Source organism: Piliocolobus tephrosceles, chromosome X, assembly GCF_002776525.5.
Source record: "Piliocolobus tephrosceles isolate RC106 chromosome X, ASM277652v3, whole genome shotgun sequence".
Lineage (NCBI taxonomy): Eukaryota > Metazoa > Chordata > Mammalia > Primates > Cercopithecidae > Piliocolobus > Piliocolobus tephrosceles.
The window spans coordinates 53589812-53609829 of NC_045455.1; the positions used below are offsets into that span (position 1 = coordinate 53589812).

General features: G+C 33.7%; 1 long non-coding RNA gene across 1 annotated transcript in view; it reads left to right on the top strand.

Annotated features, from left to right (window-relative positions):
• Positions 1-20018, top strand: part of LOC111523901 — a 136299-nt gene that overhangs the window by 35518 nt on the left and 80763 nt on the right. The window contains exon 3 of the long non-coding RNA XR_002725630.2: positions 19020-19084. This is a non-coding gene — a long non-coding RNA (uncharacterized LOC111523901). The remainder of the gene's footprint in view (positions 1-19019; positions 19085-20018) is intronic.

Sequence of the window (20018 nt, forward strand, 5' to 3'; positions counted from 1 at the left end):
TCATCCAAAACATTTCTACATCTGATAAATGAATTAGTAAAGTCTAAGGACAAAAAATCAATGGACACAAATCAATAGCTCTACTGTACATCAATGACAACCAAGCTGAGAATCAAATTAAGAACTCAATTTCTTTTACAACAGCTGCAATACAATAGCATAGTTAAAAAATATACTTAACTACAGAGGTAAAAGATCTCTACAAGAAAGACCACACAACACTGCTGAAAGAAATTATATATGATACAACAAATGAAAATACATCCCATGCTCAGGGATGGGAAGAATCAATATTGTGAAAATGACCATACTGCCAAAAGCAATCTACAGGTTTCATGAAATTTGCATTAAAATACCATCATCACTCTTCACAGAGCTAGAAAAATAATTCTGAAATTCATAGAACTAAAAAAGAATCTGCATAGCCAAAGTAATAATAGGCAAAAAGAACAAAGCTGGAGGCATCACATTATCTGTTTTCAACTTATACTACAAGGCTATAGTTACCAAAACAGCATGGTAAACACATAGACCAATGGAATAGCATAGAGAAACCAAAAATAAAGCCAAACACTTAGCAGCCAGCTGATCTTTGATGAAGCATACAAAAAATAAATTGGGGAAAGGACACCCTATTTGTTTAATGGTACTGGGAAAACTGGCAAGCCACATGTAGAAGAATGTAATGGAATCCCCATTCTTCACCTTACACAAAAGTCAACTATAACATGGATCAAGGCTTAAATCTAAGACCTAACACCATGAAAATTGTAGAAGATAACATTGGAAAAACTCTTCTGGATATTGGCTTAGGCAAGGTATTCATGGCTAAGACGCTGAATCTAAATGCAACAAAACAAAAATAAGTAACTGGGATCTAATTAAACTATAATATTCTGCACAACCAAATAAATAATCAGCAGGGTAGAGAGACAACTCACAGAGTGGGAGAGTGGGAGAGAATATTTTCAAACTATGCATCCAATGAAGGTCCAGAATTGACAAGGAACTCGAACAAATCAACAAGAGAATTCCATCAAAAAGTGGGCAAAGGACATGAACAGACATTTTTGCAAAGAATACATACAAACAGCTAACAAACATATAAAAAATGCTTAACATCACTATTCATGGAAATAAAAGTCAAAACCAAAATGAGATACCACCGTACTCCTGCAAGAACAACCACAATTAAAAAGTCAAAAAACAATAGATGGAGTGGATGTAGTGAAAAGGGAACACTTTTACACTGCTGATGAAAATGTAAATTAGCACAACCACTGTGGAAAACATTACGGAGATCCCTTAAATAACTAAAACTGGAAATACCATTCAATCTAGCAATCCCTCTATTGGTATCTACCTGAAAGAAATGAAATGATTATATGAAAAAAGACGCTTATACGGGCATGTTTACAGCAGCAAAATTAGCAGTTGCAAAGATATGGAACCAATTTAAGTGCCCGTCAACCAAATAGTGGATAAGGAAAATTTGGTACTTATATATACCATGGAATACTACTCAGCCATAAAAGGAACAAAGTGATGTCTTTTGCGGCAACTTGGATGGAGCTGGAGGCCATCATTCCAAGTGAAGTAATTCAGAAATGGAGAATGAGTTGTCATATATTCTCACTTATAAGTGGGAGTTAAGTTCTGAGGACGCAAAAGCATAAGAATGATATAATGGACTTTGGAGCCCTGTTGGGGGATGTTGGGAGGGAGGTGAGGGTTAAAAGACTACAAATTGGGTACAGTATACACTTCTTGGGTGACAGGTACACTAAAACCTTAGAAATCACCACTAAAGAATTTATCCATGTAACCAAAAGCACCTTCACCCCAAAACCTATTGAAATAAAAATAATTATTGCCTTATATGTAATTCTAACATAAGTATATAGAAGTTATATGTACTTCTAAACATAGAAGTTATGTTGAATTAATTCATTCAACTCAATATTAACAGAATATATATACAGAATACATGCAAGGACAAATAATTCTGTTTATAATTTAAAGCATGTGAAAATACATTGTGGATAAATGTTTATCTTTTATTCCTTTTTAATTATAATTAGACATTCATTTCAAAGGAATATATGGAGTACAGCACTACAAAAGTTGTGACTTTAAAGAGGGTGCTTTAGTTGTAACGTATGAAAGAATTCAAATACAGCATTCAACGGCTTGTAATATCATTCCTTTGTATGTCAAGTTTTAAAATTATTTTTAAGGCATAGAATTCATGTGCCACATATTTTTGGTGAAATATGGGAGAATTCAAAGACAAAATTAAATGGCTTCTAATATCATACCTGTGTCTGACAAGTTTAATAACTATATTTTCAAGGCATAGATTTTATGTTGTAAATATCCTGCTAATACTTTCTTTTTAGAATAAAACTGAACAATACCACAAATTCTATTTTGGCCAGTAACCTGTCTGCTTCAATTTTTACTGTTATTTCTACATTCTTAGCTGCTTCCAATAACTCAAACCAAGTGTCTAGCATATCCATGAGAAGAACAATTTTATAGTAGCTCACAGATGAAACAGTAGGCATGAACTGCACTGAAAATTTTGTTTGGTTGCCTTTCCTGTTTCATCTTCAGAAACACCTATCATCACTAAAGACATCCTTAATTCACTGAAAATTGCATTCAACTTGACATTCAAAAGTCTTTGATTCCAGATCTACTGTTCCCTACCTGTGTGAACTTGATAAACTCACTGATGATTATGAGTGTCCTTTGCTTTTTATATAAAGAAAATTATATTACTTTGAATAATATAAAATTGTCTGTATTTTGTTTTTGATTTTCAAAACAATAATTTCATATGATACAATTTTATGGAAGTTATTTCTATTGCTTTGTGTAATAAATCAGAAAATGCATGGGGAAAAGTTTAATAAAGTCTCATGTATGAACATAAAGTTGGTTTACTCAAAAATGTTCTATTTAAGTGAAAGTTCTATTATTGGCATCATAATTTGTCTTTAAATGTTTTGTCCAAAGTAAAAGAATAAGAAAGAAATAAACTGAAATCATAGTAGTATTAGTTGGTTGAAATGTTGGTACCATTCATCATTAGTTGTGGAATTCTTGAAACACAAAAGTTTTGGAGTACCTAACTCATGAGTAGCACAATTTAGTGGCAAGCACAAGTGTATTAGAATCAAATAGATCAGAGCTCAAATTCCTACTTCTACACTTACTAGTTGCTTTACTTTCTGAAAAATCACATAATCTCATCAAAATTAATCTCCATATTATAAAATATCAAATTTGTAGGTTGTGAAGGATATATCAGATTATATATGCAAATAAATTACATACAGCATGCATTCAATAAGTATTGATTTATTTAACTTTATTTTATATTAACTTGAAATTTCTTTGATGACTTAAGATTCTCTTGCACCCTAAGTCTTCAATCAGATTCTCTAAGAAATCACGAATATGTGGGTTGTATCTCAAAAGGCTATTCAATAGATGTTGGTTATTTAATTAATACATAAATTTAAAAAATTATGTCTTGAAAACATAAATCATACAGTGGTTCAGGGTTAGTAATTTATGAATAATTACAGACACAGATTCATTTGAGATTTTGTAAATTCAGTCAGTTGCCTCAACACACAAATATATATTATAAAATACATGCAAGGAATAGATTCTATTAATAACATATTATTCCAATAATTTGTAAAGTTAAATTCTGTTATTCAAGACTAACTGTCAAACAGAATCAGAGTGTATATATAAGAATATATATAATGTTTGCATTTGAAATTTTTCAGCACATTTACTGATAGGGTTTTACTGATGTGGTTTGGCTCTGTGTCCCCGCCCAAATCCCATCTCAAATTGTAATTTCCATGTATTGAGGGAGGGACCTGTAATTCCCACAATTCCAGCGAGGGAGGTCATTGGATAATGCAGGTGGTTTCCCCCATGCTGTTCTCATGGTAGTGAGTGTATTCTCATGAGATTGGCTAGTTTTATAAGTGTTTGGAAGTTCCTCCTTAGCTCTTCTCTATCCTCCTGCCTTTTGAAGAAGATACTTGCTTCCCCTTCACCTTCAGCCATGATTGTAAGTTTCCTGAGGCCTCCCAAATGATGTGGTACTGTGAGTCAATTAAACCTGTTTCCTTTATCAATTACGCAGTCTTGGGTGTTCTTTATAGCAGTGTGAAAACAGGCTAATACAATTACTAAGTATTAGTCTTTATTAATTTATTATATAAATCATATATAACTTTTAAGGAAACAAGTAGATCCAATCTGCTGAATATTTCATGAGGGATTCAGTTTTACATATTTTTAGTATAGTCTTCAAGTGGAAACATTTTTCCAAAGAAAGTGTAATGCACTTCTGTGACGCCAGTATCTCATCATTATTGTCAATTCTCTGATCCTGGGCTGAACCTCTTTTCTTAAAATGAGAGAAGGCGGCAACTGACTCAAATAATTTTCCAAGGAAATATTGAGGTTATTTTTATTACTCCTTTACAGCTCAGTTATACACAAAATGAGACTACAGTCAACCCCCTTGTCTGTGAAGGATACACTTGAAGACCCACAGTGAATGCCTAAAACTGCAAATAGTACTGGATCCTAGGTATACCATGATTTTTCAATCTATTAACTGAAATGGCTACTCAGTGACTAAGGGGCAGGTAGCATATATGGTGTGAGTATGATGGACAAAGGGATTATTCACATCCAGTTGGAATGATGTAGGATCATGTTACACAGAACAGAGGGAAGTTCAGAACTTATAACATTTCTGAAAACTATCTATTAAATATTTTAAGACTGAAGTTGAACATGTGTTACTGAGACTGTGGAAAATGAAACTGCAAGTTAAGGGGACTTCTATACACACACACACACACACACACACACACACACACACACACTTAGGTATGAAATAAGTTGTTTTTGTTTTACTTTGGAAACCTTCTAAATAATAATGATCATGATATTGCCCATAAACCCTTTATTGTTAGAAGACAACTATATATTATCTATGAGTGACAAAAAAAAGTAATGCTAATAGTCAATTTGTTTTATACTTTGGGGAAAATCTATCTAATTCATCCACTCTGTGTAAGAAATATAGTCTTTTTACATTTTTAGATTGTATAAATTAAGGAGTACAAATGCCGTTTTGTGTATGGATATATTACATAGTGATAAAGTCTGGGTAACCATCACCTGGACAATGTACTTTGTATTCATTAAGTAATTTCTCATACTCACTCCCCCTCTGACCCTCCCACACTTTGGGATCTCCAGTGACGATTATTCCACACTCTATGTCCATGTATATACTTTATTTTGCTCTCATAACTGAGAACATGTGATATTTGATTTTCTGATTTTGAGTTGTTTCACTCAATATAATGGTTTCCAGTTGCAGCCATGCTGCTGCAAAATATATGATTTCATTCCTTTTTTATGGCTGAATAATATTTCATTGTATGTGTATATATGTGTGTGTACACACACACACACACACACACACACACATACACATAGACATACTACATTTACTTCATCCATTAATCTGTTTATGGATACTTAGGTTATCTTAATGATATTGGTTCTTCCAATCCGTGATCATAGAGTGTTTTTCCATTTCTTTGTGTCATCCACAACTTTTTAATAGTGTTTTACAGTTTTCTTTTTAGAGGTCTTTTACTTCTTTGGTTAAATATTCTCTTAGACTTTTTTTTGTAACTATTGTAAAAGGGAATGTATTCCTGATTTGTTTCTAAGCTTGATTGTTATAGGTGTGTAGAAATGCCACTAAGTTTTGTAGGTTGATTTTATATGCGGAAACTTTCCCGAATTTTTTTGTATCAATTCTAAGAGTTTTTTTGAAAGAGTCTTTAGGGATTTCTAAATATAAGATCATATAATCAGTGAACAGAGATAATTTGACCTTCCCTTTTTCATTGAGATACCTTTTATTTCTTGCCTGATTTCTCTGGCGAGGATTTCCAGTACTAGTGGTGAAAGAGGGTATCATTGTCCTGTTACAGTTCTTAGGGGGATTGCTTTCAACACTTTCCTCTTCAGTATGATGTTGGTGATGAGTTTGTTGTATATGAGTCTTATTGTTTTGCATTTTCTTCTCTCTATATCTAGTTTATTGAGGATTTTTATTACTAAAGGATGCTGACTTTTGTCAAATGTTTTATCTCTATCTGTTGAGATAATTACGTTTTTTGTCTTTAATTCTGTTTATGTGATGAATGATATTTATTGATTTGCATATGTTGAACCATCCTTGTATATCTGGAAAAAAGCCCACTTGATTGTGGTGTATTATTGTTTTAATGTGCTGTTGGATCCAGTTTTCTAGTTGAGAATTTTTACATCTGTTTATTAAAGATAGTGGTCTATAATTTTCTCTTTTGTTGTGTCCTTGTATGGCTTTGTTAGCAAAATGATACTGGCTTTGTAGATATTATGGAGGATTCCTTCCTCCATAATTTTTTCAGATATTTTCTATAAGATTGATGCAAGTTATCCTTTGTACATTTGGTAGAATTTGGCTCTGAATCTATTTGTCTGTAGGCTTATTTTAATTTGAAAGTTTTTTTATTGCTGATTCAATCTCACTACTCATTACTGGTCCTTTTTGATTTCTTCCTGTGTCAGTCACGACAAGGTGTATGTTTCCAGGAACTTATTAATTTTCTCTAGGTTTTCAAGTTTGTGAATTCAGAGTTGTTCACAGCTTTCTCTAGTGATCTTTTGCATTTTTGTGATATTAATTGTAACATTTCCTCTTTCATTTTTTATTATGTTTATTTTGAACTTTTCCTTTCTTGGTTAGTCTATCTACCAGTTAATTAAGTTTTAAAATCTTTTTTAAAAAACAGCTTTCTCTTGTTGATTATTTGCATTTTTTGTTACTATTTTGTTTAGTTACAATTTTGTTTAGTTTTGCTCTAATATATATGATCTCTTAGAAAATGTTTCTTATGTTAATGAGAATAATATATATTCTGAAGTTGTTTAGAATAGTTTGTAAATATCTATTAGATCTATTTGTTCTAAAATCTAATTTAATTCCGGTGTTTCCTTGCTCCTTTTCTGACTCAATAATCTCTCTAGTGCTGTGAGTGGGATGTCAAAACTTCACTATAATTGAATTGCTGTATATATCTTCCTTTAGATCTAGTAATATTTGTTTGATTAATCTGGGTGCTCTGGTGTTGGGTGCATATATATTTAAAATTATTGTATCCTCTTCCTAAGTTGATCCTTCTTTCACTCTATAGGGACTTTCTTTGTATTTCTTTCACGGTTTTTGAGTTAAAGTCTGTTTTATATGATGTATGTTGAGCTACGCCTTCTTGCTTTTGGTTTGTGTTTGTGTGGAATATTTTCTCACCTCTTTACTTTCAGTCTATAGGTGTGTTTACCAGTAAGGTGAGTTTCTTGCAAGCAGTAAATGGTTAGATTTTTATTATTATTTTAAGCCCAGTTTGCACACTACATGTTTTTATGTGTAATATTTAATCCATTTACAGACAAAATTAATATTGACATGTGAGGGTTGTTCTTGTCATAATGTTCATTTTTATCTGTCATTTTATTGACTATCTTTTATTGTTTTATTTCTCCTGTCTGTATGTCTGTTTTTGTGGTTTGGTGGAGTACTGTTTGCCATTTAATTTCTTTCTCTCTTTCTCCTTATGTTATTGTTTTATAAGATCTGTGAGTTTTGCACTTTCATGTATTTTTATGATAATCAGAAATGATCTTTTCTTTCTATGTTTAGAATTCCAAAATTGAAGTATTTCTGGTATGACTGGTCTGGTGGTGACAAATTACTTCAGAGTTTGTTTAGGAAATACATTGTTGTGTCTTCATTTATAAAAATTATTTTAACAGGATATATATTTCATGGTTGACATTTTTAAATTTAAGTACCCTAAAAATAGGTTCACAGTCTCTCCTGATTTGTCAGGTTTCTTCTGAGAAATCCATTATGAGTCTGGTGGAGTTTCTTTTTAGGTGGATAGACAATTTTCTCTGGCTGATTTTAACAATTTTTTCATCACATTATTTTAGACAGTTTGATGATTATATATTGTGGTCATACTGATGTTACTGGTGTTTGTTGGGTCTCTTGTATATGGATGTCTAAATGTCTTGCGAGACTTGAGAAGTTTTACCAATTACTTCTATAAATAGATTTTCAATTTTTTTTTATTTCTCCTCAATAAAACCAATCATTCATAAATTTTAAGACTTTAGTAGGTCCATTTTTATTGAACGCTGTGTTCATTCCTTCTTATTCTTAAAATTTTCATCTTACTGGATTAATTCAAAAGACTGTTCTTCAAGTTCTCAGATTCTTCTCCTTGGTCAGTCTTTGTTGAAGATTTCTACTATACTGTGTATTTTTTTTTAATATATATATTTTTTTTATTTCCAGAAGTGCTATTTTTTATATATGTGTCCTTGGTAAATTTCTTATTCATATCCTGATTTTAATTTTCTAATTTCTTTGAATTGGTTTTCTGATTTCTCTTGGATCTAATTGAGCTTCTTTAAAACATTATTTTGAATTTATCTGACATTAAACTTTTTTCATTTGTGTCAGACTCCATTGTGAATTTCGCTACCTTCTGCTTTTTAATAAATAATTGTTATGCTGAATTTTTTTCTCATCTGGAGAAACTGTCATTTCTTGTTTTTACATTCATTAAGATGCGACTTTTTTTTTTTTTTTTTTTTTTTTTCCTTGAGGCTGTGGCTGTAATGTGTCTTGTGCAGGGACATTTGGCTTTGTATCTGCGTGTGTTCAATGATTTCTGCATGTGCTCACTTCCTTGGTTATAGAAAGTCTGAGTATGACTTTCTCAAATGCCAGTTTTAGTTGAAATGTAGTTGGAGTGTAAACAGGCTTTACAGTCTCCGATCAACCACCAGGCTAATGTGGCACTTACAGGTAAGAGCAGAAGAAGTACTCTTCTGTGTCACAGACAGTGGGCTAGGCTGTGGAATACACATAAGTTTCACACTCAGTCTCAAAGTGGAGGCAAAGCTGGGTTCAGCTGGACTGGGCAATTCCACAATTGGGCCCCCCAATGGTGAATGAAAGTACCACATCTGCTGGAATCTCCAGGGTAGTTGCCAAAAGCCTGGTGAAGCCTGAAGAAACTGCTGCTGCACCAAGTTTCTTATATGGAAAAAGATAAGTGGCCTAATCTCCTAGTCCAGACAAGTGCATATAGAACTTGCCTCCCTGTTACTCCTCGTAAATTACGGAGATTATTTCTCAATCTGATGAAGTAAGCAAGCTGAAGCACATAAGACAGTAACACGCAGAGCTGCCTTAAATTGCAAAGCGATCTCTTTCTCCAAATCTTGCCTCCCAGGCAAAACTGAAGCTCCAGTGAATCTCTTTTTGCTGTGGTTCCATGAAGTAGAAGAGCCCAACTTTTCTGCTTACAACTAACGTGCACTTCACACTCGTCACTAAATTCTGGCTGTTCAGGCCCTTCCCATGCTCCACTTAGTACTCCAATCTTCTGCCTGAGATAGTCTAATGCCTGCAGCAGCTGCCACTTCTAGATCACCAAATACTATCCAGTTTGCTATGAACAAAGTTTAAAAATTGTGTCCTCCTGTTATTCCTGGGTCTGGTAAATTACCTGAAGCTGTTCTCAGGACCCTTCCTTCACACAGTCTTCCAGACTCTCCCCAGGATAACTCTAGGGCTTGGATATTATAAAGTACTCTTCTATGGCTTGGGCTGTATTTATTTCCAGTGGAATGGTGGATTATAGAGGGAACTGGAGAATTAAAAAGATGGCCATATAAAGCATAGTCTTGTGGAAATTTGAGGAGTCTGTTAGCCATAGAACAAGTCAAAGCCAATGAGAAAAGTTCCCTTGTAGGACCAAAAAGTGACTGGAATTTTTACAAGCAAATATCCCTGTGTGTTCCTTTGACATGATCACTTGGGTCTATGGAATGAGCAAATACATGAATAATTATCATTGTGTTACAAATACGTGTAGTATTTGGTACAGTAACATGCTCTATAGGTTTATAACCTAGGAGCAATTGGCTATATCATATATCCTAGGTTTATAGTAGGCTATCCCATCTAGGTTTGTGTAAGTACACTTTATGATATTCATACAATAATAAAATTATAAACAACACATTTTGCAGAATGTATCTACATTGTTAAATGATACATAACTGTGTACTTTTCTGACTATTAAAAAAATCACAAGGAAAATTGCTGGATAATTGTCCAATATTGTTTTCCATTATCTACAGGAATCCAAATGTAGACATTGATTTTTTTTACACAGACATTGATTTTTTAAAATATTCAGTGAAGCAAATTTGGGGTTGAAGATGATGGAAAACATGTGGCCCTGGATGATACTATTGCATCAGAATTAGGCTCTATTATGTAAACAGAGTTGAAAGAGTAACAAAGGAAAAGTATAATCATGTTTACATTGACAAACATATTGTATTATATAAGGAGATAAATACTAACATGGAAGTCCATGTAAGGACAAGTAATGTGATTACAAACCTATCCTCTACCCCCATTAAACCTAAAGCATATAATTAACTATTTTAACTATAAGAAATATATCTCAAAGGCTTGAGATAAGAAAGGAAAACATCACTAAAAATAATGCTTTTGTTATGACCTTATGAAAATATTGAGATACTGTATTTCTAAAGATGTCTGTGGCCTAATAGCAAATAAATAAATAAATAAAATGTCATACATAATCCAAAACGAATGTCACTGTATTGCTTGACCTTGTCCAGCTGAATTCAGCTTTTCAGGTGTGAAGCCATTCTGGTCCAGAAAAAGTCTGAACTTTTATTAACACATAACATTTCTTAACACATGGCTACTTCACACATCACACTTACTGTTGTAGTGTAAACAAAATAATAGTCTGGATCTTTTTATCTGTCTCACTAAACTAAACATTGATGGGAAAATATGCTGTATACAGCTGTCATGCATTTCCCTTTCAAGTAATAAAAATTCACATTGATTTAATTGCTCAGTTCAATAATTTACTTTTCAGAAAGACATATTTATGAAATTGTGTTATATGTATTAAAGTACATACTACAGAAGATTCAAACCCAAGTATACTTATTAAAAATGAATTATTCTAAAAGGTATTATAAGTAGTAAGAAACAATCAGATAACAACAAAGGAAAATGTCCCCCTGATTTCTAATCAGAAAAATGTATATGAAAATTACTTTGAAACACCATTTTATTCTTTATGAACTAGCAAATATTATAATGGCAATAAGTGAAATGAGAGTTCATGATAAAGTCATTAAAATAATGATACTTTGCTAAGACTAACTTTACTGACATTCTTACCTCTGAGAGCAGTATATGTTGTTTCTCTTACAGAAATATAGTTCTTTATATATTATTGATAAAGTTCTTTGATATATGTAGCTTGTATGTATTTTTCCACACCAAGATTGTGTTGTTATTTATTTAGTGATGTCTGTGAGTTGAAGTTTTTAATTTTGATAAAATGCAATTTATTATTTTTTCTTATATGATTATGCTTTTTGTGACTTTTCTAATTCATATTGCCTAACTTAAGATCAGAACCATCTTCTGTTTTTCTAGTAAGCATATCTTAGATTTAGCTTTAACCATAAGGCCCATAGCTATTTTGAGATAATGTTAATGACATATTTGAAGACAGATTTGAGGTTCATTATTTTCCATATAGATAATCAATTGTTTCAGTGTAATTTACTTGAAAATCTATTTCTCCATGAATTGTATTGGTATATTTGTCTAAAATCATTTGAGTATTGAACATATGTGTGCATATCCATAGCTATGAATTATCTTCTCTGTTCCATTAATCTTTAAGTTAGCATAATATAGTTTGGATGTGTGTCCCTGCCCAAATCTCATGTTGAAATTTAATTCCTCATTTTGGAAATGTAACCTGGTGGGAGGTAATTAGATTATGGAGATAGATTTCTTACGAATGATTTAGCATTATCACACTTGGTACTGTCCTTGCAATAGTGAGTTATCATGAGATCCGGTCGTTTAGCTGCTGCTTTTGCCATGTGATGTGCCTGCTCATGCTTTGCCTTCCACCATGATGGCAAGCTTCCTGAGGTCTCCCCAGTAGCTGATGCTGCTATTCTTCCTGTACAGCCTGCAGAAACATGAGCCAATTAAACCTATTTTTTTCTTTTTTTTTTTTTTTGAGATGGAGTCTCACTCTGTTGCCCAGGCTGGAGTGCAGTGGTGCGATATCGGCTCTCTGCAAGCTCTGCCTTCTGGGTTCATGTCATTCTCCTGCCTCAGCCTCCCGAGTAGCTGGGACTACATGCACCTGCCACCAAGCCTGGCTAATTTTTTGTATTTTAATAGAGACAGGATTTCACCGTGTTAGCCAGGTTGGTCTTGATCTCCTGACCTTGTGATCCACCTGCCTCAGCCTCCCAAAGTGCTGGGATTACAGGCATGAGCCACCACAACCAGCCCAATTAAACCTATTTTCTTATAAATTACCCAGGCTCAGGAACTTCTCTATAGCAGTGCAAGAATGGACTGACATAGGAAATTGGTACCAAGGAGTGGGGCATTGCTATAAAGATACCTGACAATGTGGAAGCAACTTTGTAACTGGGTAACAGAGGTAAGAAAAGCTTGAAAGGTTCAGAAGAAGACAGGAAGATGAGGGGAAGTTTGTAACTTCCTAGAGACTGGTTAATTGGTTGTGACCAAAATGCTGATAGTGATATGGACAATGAAGTCCAGGCTGAGTTCTCAAGTTGAAATAAGAAACTTATCAGCAACTGGAGCAAATATCACTTTTGTTATGCCTTAGCAAAAAACTTTACTGCATTCTGCCCTTACCCTAGTGATCTGTAGAACTTTGAGCTCAGGAGTGATATGTTATGGTATCCGGAAAAAGATATTTCTAAGAAGTAAAGTGTTCAAAGATATAGCCTGCTGCTCCTAATAGCTTATACTAATATGCAGGAGCAAAACAATAACTTAAATCTGTAACTTATATTTCAAAGGGAAGCAGAGCATACAAGTTTAGAATATATGCTGGTTGGCAATGTGATAAGAAAGAAAAGCCCATTTTCAAGAGAAGAATTCAAGTGGGCAACCACTTGATAAATTTGTATAACTAAAATGGGGGCAAGTGATGATGGCCAAGACAATGAGAAAAAGGTAAAGTGGTATTGCATTGTGGTTTTGATTTGCATTTCCCTGATCATTAGTGATGTTGAGCATTTTTTCATGTTTGTTGGCCATTTGTATATATTCTCTAGAGAATTGTCTATTCCTTAGCCCACTTTTTGATGGAATTGTTTGTGTTTTTCTTACCAATTTGTTTTAATTTGTTGTAGATTCTGGATATTAGTCCTTTGTCAGATGTAAAGGTTGTGAAGACTCACTTTGTGAGTTGTCTGTTTACTCTGCTGACTGTTCTTTTTGCTGTGCAAAAGCTCTTTAACTTAATTAAGTCCCACCTATTTATCTTTGTTTTTATTGCATTTGCTTTTGGGTTCTTGATCATGAAATCCTTGCTTAAGCTAATGTCTAGAAGGGTTTTTCCAACGTATCTTCTAAAATTTTTATAGTTTCAGGTCTTATATTTAAGTCCTTATTCCTTCTTGAGCTAATTTTTGTATAAGGTGAAAGATGAGGATCCAGTTTTATTCTCCTACATGTGGCTAGTCAATTATCCAAGCACCATTTATTAAAAAGGGTGTCCTTTCCCCACGTTATGTTTTTGTATCGTTTGTCACAGATCAGTTGACTGTAAGTATTCGGGTTTATTTCTGAGTTCTCTATTCTGTTCCATTGGTCTGTGTGCCTATTTTTATACCAGTACCATGCTGTTTTGGTGACTATGGCCTTATAGTGTAGTTTGAAATCAGGTAGTGTGATGTCTCCAGATTTTTTCTTTTTGTTTAGTCTTGCCTTGGCTATGTGGATTCTTTATTGGTTCCATATGAATTTTTGATTAGTTTTTTTTTTCTAATTCTTTGTAAATTGATGGTGGTATTTTGATGGGTAATGCATTAAATTTGTAGATTGCTTTTGGCAGTATGGTCATTTTCACAATATTGATTCTACCCATCCATGAGCATAGGATGAGTTTCCATTTGTTTGTGTTGTCTGTGATTTCTTTCCACGATGTTACATAGTTTTCCTTGTAGAGGTCTTTTGCTTCCTTGATTAAGTATATTCCTAAGTATTTAATTTTCTTGAAGCTATTGTAAAACGGGTTGAATTCTTGAATTGATTTTCTGCTTGGTTACTATTGGTGTATAGAAGAGCTACTGATTTCTGTACATTAATTTTGCATCTGGAACCTTTGCCAAATTTTTTAAATCAGTTCTAGGAGTTTTATGGAGGAGTCCCTAGGGTTTTTGAGGCAAACAATCATATCATCAGCAAAACAGTGACAGTTGACTTTCTCTTTAACAATTTGCATTCCCTTTATTTCTTTCTCTTGTTTGATTGTTCTGGCTAGGTCTTCCAGTACTATGTTGAATAGGAGTGGTGAGACTGGGCATCCTCGTCTTGTTCTAGTATTCACAGGGAATGCTTTCAACTTTTCCCCATTTAGTATTATGTTGACTGTGGGTTTGTCATGGATGATTTTTATTACATTAATGTATGTCCCTTGTATGCCAGTTTTGCTGAGAGTTTTACTCATAAAGCAATGCTGGATTTTGTCAAATACTTTTTCTTCATCTATTGAGATGATCATGTGATTTTAGTTTTTAATTCTGTTTATGTGGTGTATCACCTTTGTTGACTTGTGTATGTTAAACCATCCCTGCATCCCTGGTATGAAATCCACTTGATCATGGTGGATTATCTTTTTGATATGTTGTTTGATTCAGTCAAAAAAATCAAAAAACAGTAGATGCTGGCGTGGATGCAGTTAGCAGGGAATATTTCTGCACTGCTGGTGGGAATGTAAACTCAAACAGCCACTATGGAAGATGATGTGGAGATTCCTTAAAGAATTAAAAGTAGAATCACCATTTGATCCAGCAATCTCACTACTGGATATCTACCCAGAGTAAAAGAAGTCATTATAAGGAAAAGATACTTGCACATTAATGATTATATCAGCAAAATTTGCAATTGCAAAATCATGGAACCAACCCAAATACCCCAAATACCCAACAATTGACTGAAAAAGAAACCGTGATATATATAAATCATATAATGATTTATAATTATTCATATATTTAAGTCATATATTTATGACTTACATATATATAAGTCATAAAAATGAATGAGTTGATGGCATTGCTGTGACGTGAATGAGACTGGAGACTATTATTTTAAGTGAAGTAACTCAGGAATGGAAAACAAACCAAATATCATATGTTCTTGCTGATGTGTGGAAGCTAAGCTATGAGGACACAAGGCATAAGAATAAAACAATGTACTTTGGGGACTTGGGTGGAAGGATGGAAATGGGGCGAGGAATAAAAGACTATAAATAGATTGCAGTATATACTGCTTTGGTGATACGTGCACCAAAACCTCACAAATCACCACTAAAGAACTTCCCCATGTAACCAAACAGCACCTGTACCCAATAACATATATGGGGGAAAAAAAAGAATGAAGCTTGAGAGCCTCTGCCTGGATTTCAGAGGATATATAGAATAGCTTGGCTGTCCAGGCAGAAGTCTGTTTCAGGGTTGGAGCTCTCATAGAGAACCTCTCCTAGGGCAGTGTGGAAGGAAAACATAGGTTAAGAGTTCTTCCAGACAGTCCCCACTGGGGCACCTCCTAGTGAAACTTCAATAAGAGGGCCACCATTGTCCAAACCCCCACATAGTAAATCTAGCAGCAGCTGGTACACTCAGAGTGGAAAAACTGCATGTACTCAACAACCTGTGAGAGCAGCCTCCGGGAATGAACACTGCAAAGTCACAGGGGCAGAGCTACCCAAGGCCTTAGGAGCCCATCCACTGCATCAGGGTGCACTGGGTGTTGGACATAGAGTCAAAGGAGATTATTTTAGAGTTTTAAGTTTTAATGAGCTTTAAATTTTAATGACTCTCCTACTGGGTTTTGGACTTGTATAGGACTTTTAACCAATTCCTTTTGGCTGATTTCTTCCTTTTGGAATAGGAATGTATACCCAATGCTGGTGCCCCATAGTATCTTGGAAGTAACTAACTTGTTTTTTATTTTATGGGATCGTATGTGGAAGGGACTTACTTTGTCTCAGATGAGACTTCTGACTTTGGACTTTTGAGTTAATGTTTGAATGAGTTAAGACTTTAGGGCATTATTTGGAAGGCATGGTTGCATCTTGAAATGTGAGAACATAAGATTTATGAAGGACCAGGACTGGAATGATATAGTTTGTATGTGTGCCCCAAACCAAATTTCATATTGAAATGTAATTCTCAGTGTTGGAGGTGGGGCTTGCTGGGAAGTATTTGGACCATGGGGGCAGACTTCTTATCTCAATTCACTGAAACCTCCACCTATGGGATTACAACAATTCTCATGCCTTAGCCTCCTGAATAGCTGGGATTACAGGTGTGTGCCACCATGCCTGGCTAATTTTTGTATTTTTAGTAGAGTCAGAGTTTTGCCATGTTGCCCAGGCTGTTCTGAAACTCCTGATCTCAAGTGATCTGCCTGTCTTGGCCTCTCAAAAGTGCTGGGATTACAAGTGTGAGACACCACACCTGGCAGAGACTTCTTATAAATGGGTTAGCACCATTTCCCTTGTTATTGTCCTCATGACAGTGAGTGATTTCTCTTGAGATCTGATTATTTAATAGTGTGTAGCACCTCTCCCCTTAATCTCTTGCTCCTGCTTTCACTATGTGACATGTCAGCTCTTGCTTCACTTTCTGCCATGATTGTAAGCTTCCTGAGGCCTTCCCAGAAGCAGATTCTGCTATGCTTCCTATGCAGCTGCAGAACTGTGAGCCAATTAAAACTCTTTTCTTTATAAATTACTCAGTCTCGGGCGTTTCTTTATAGCAACTCAAGGATGGACTAATATATATCCTTATGCAAATTCTACCTTGTATATATCACATTAATTTTTAAGTAAGTCCTAATATCAGGTAATAAAATTCTTCAATTTTATTTTCCAAATGATATTGACTGTTCTGATTTCTTTGCATTTTTATGTAATGTTATGATCAACTAAACAATTCCTATATAAAAAAGTATTCTGGGATTTGGATTGGAATAATGGTGAATTTATAGATGACTTTAAAAAAGTTGACATGTAACAATCTTATATTAAATTGAATTAGGCCTAAAGCTGCCTCTGCATTTTGAATTCCTGCATAGTGAACTGCAACCTAACTATTGTGCAAACAAACTGCAACCTAACTTGAGTGTATACTCTTAAAACAAATAGATGAGTCTCAGCCAATCACAGCAGTTGAGCTTCAGCCAATCTCAAGCTTGCAACTGATCAGACTCTGTCTATACAAGACAAATACATCATCACATGATACCCATAAAGGTAAAAAATTCAGCTGTAACCAATCCAACTGTTCCTATATCCAACTTGCTTTTTCTGTCTATAAATACTGCCTATCACACTGTCTGGAGCTTTCTGGACTTTTCCTAGTTTTGAGTACTGCCCCATTTATAAATAATTCTTTGCTCAAATGAACACTGCTGAATAAAATTTATCTAAAGTTTTTCTTCTAACAACAATGTTAAGTCTTCTGATTCAAAAACGTGGTTTGTCTCTTCATTAATTTATGCCTTCCTTAATTTATTGAAAGTTTTCAGTATATTAGTAAGTTTTAATACATTTATTCCTCAAGATTTCTTATTTATTGAGAATGAAAATATATTTTATTTACTTTTCCAATTGTTTCTTGTAATATGTAAAATAAAATTTTATAAGTTGCCTTTTTATTTCGTAGTATCCCAAATGTTATTTACTATGTCTTACAGCTTTTCTGTAGTTTCATTAACAGTTTTTCATAGACAATAATCTTTCATTATTATTATTTTTCTTTTTTTAAACTCAACAACATTTAATTTATCGTTTTCTTGTTTCCTTTCATAGACTGCAGTATTTGGAAAATTAAGTATATATTGGTGAGAAACGACAATTTTATTTTTTTTACAAGAACATACTATACCACCTGGGGTTGTCCTTAATAAAGTTTAGGAAGTTTTCTTTATTCCTAGCCTGCTGAGAATATTTTCCACGAATTATTAGTACATGGTTGGCTGAGATTTTTTTGCACAATGAAAAGCTGCAGGGACCTGCAAAAGTCTTAAACTCTGATACTTGGAAAAATTAAATTTACTGAAGGTATGCTCTTAGATGTTTCTAAAGAGGAAAAAAGCATACTTTTGGAATGTTAAAGGAAAGGTGAATACTTGTCTACAATGTAGTATCTCAGAGTATTAAAAACTTATGTAAACATCTTCAAGACCAAGTCAGACTTGTAAAATAATTTTGAAATAAAACGTTGTGCCTGATGTTGATACCGTAGTAAGGATAGTAAAGATACATACTAAGTATAGTCGAAGTTGACTTTCTTTTAAAGTGCTTATATTTCAATTGTGGTGTAGAAGCAATACGTATTCAAAAGTCAATGGATCTTACTATTTGCAACAAAGAAATATTATATTGACCAGAGAATAGATACTTTTTTCTCATTGTTAAAGAATTATCCCACTTAAATGTTTCTAATAAGGGTAGAATCTGAGAAGAGAAACACATAAAAATATTACTTGAAGCAGAAAAATAGTATTTGGTAGTATTTGACATAATTAGATATACATTTATAATAAAATCTCTTAGAAACCTACAAATCAATGTGGCTTTCCTAAATATGATAAAGGAAATTTTAAAATGAACTGTAGATAATATCATATTCAATGAATATGAATGATTTCCTCCCAACATTGACATCAAGAAAAGATTTGATTTTAACATTTCTGTGTCCAGAGTTTGTTCCTTCCAGTGGGTTTGTGGTCTCCTTGACTTCAAGAATGAAGCTGTGGACCCTTGTGGTGAGTGTTGCAGCTCTTAAAGATGGTGCAAACCCAAAGAGTGAGCAGCAGCCATATTTATTGTAAAGAGCAAAAGAACAAAGCTTCCACAACAAAGAAGGGACCTGGAGTAGGTTGCAGCTGCTGGCTGGGGTGGCCAGCTTTTATTCCCTTATTTGTCCCCACCCATGTCCTGCTGATTGGTCCATTTTACAGAGTGCTGATTGGTCCATTTTACAGAACACTGATTGGTCCATTTTACTGTGTGCTGATTGGTCCATTTTACAGGGTGCTGATTGGTCCACTTTACAAACCTCTAGCTAGCCACAGAGCACTGATTGGTATGTTTTTACAGAGCACTGATTGGCATATTTTACAAATCTCTTGTAAGGCAGAAAAGTTATTTGTGTCCCCACCTGACCTAGAAGTCCAGCTGGCTTCACCTCTCAATTTCAACTAACATCATGCAAAGACTCCAGCTAGCGCAGTAATGCAACAAAAAGAAATAATAACATATATCAGAAAGGAAAAAAAAATTCAACAATTTGCTAATTGCAAGATTTTCTTCGTTGAAAATCCTATACCACCTGCAAAAACCCACTATAACTAAAAAAGTTAATTTAATAATATTTCAAAGCACAAAGTTGTATATAAGAAATTGATTACATTTAAATATATTAGCAATGAGCAATTGAAAACTGAAATTAGAAAAAAGTATACATTAATATAACACCTTAATATATATACATATAAATCAAATAAAATGCATGCAATATTTGTATATAGAAAACCAAAAACCAGTAATGACAGAAATTAAAGAAGATCTAAATATATGGAAAAGAAAAATAATACATTCTTGGATTGGAAATTTCAATACTATTAATACAAATTCTTCCAGAAAACAAACTGATGGTAAAATTTATATGGAAAAGAAAACTACTTAAAATAATTTTTG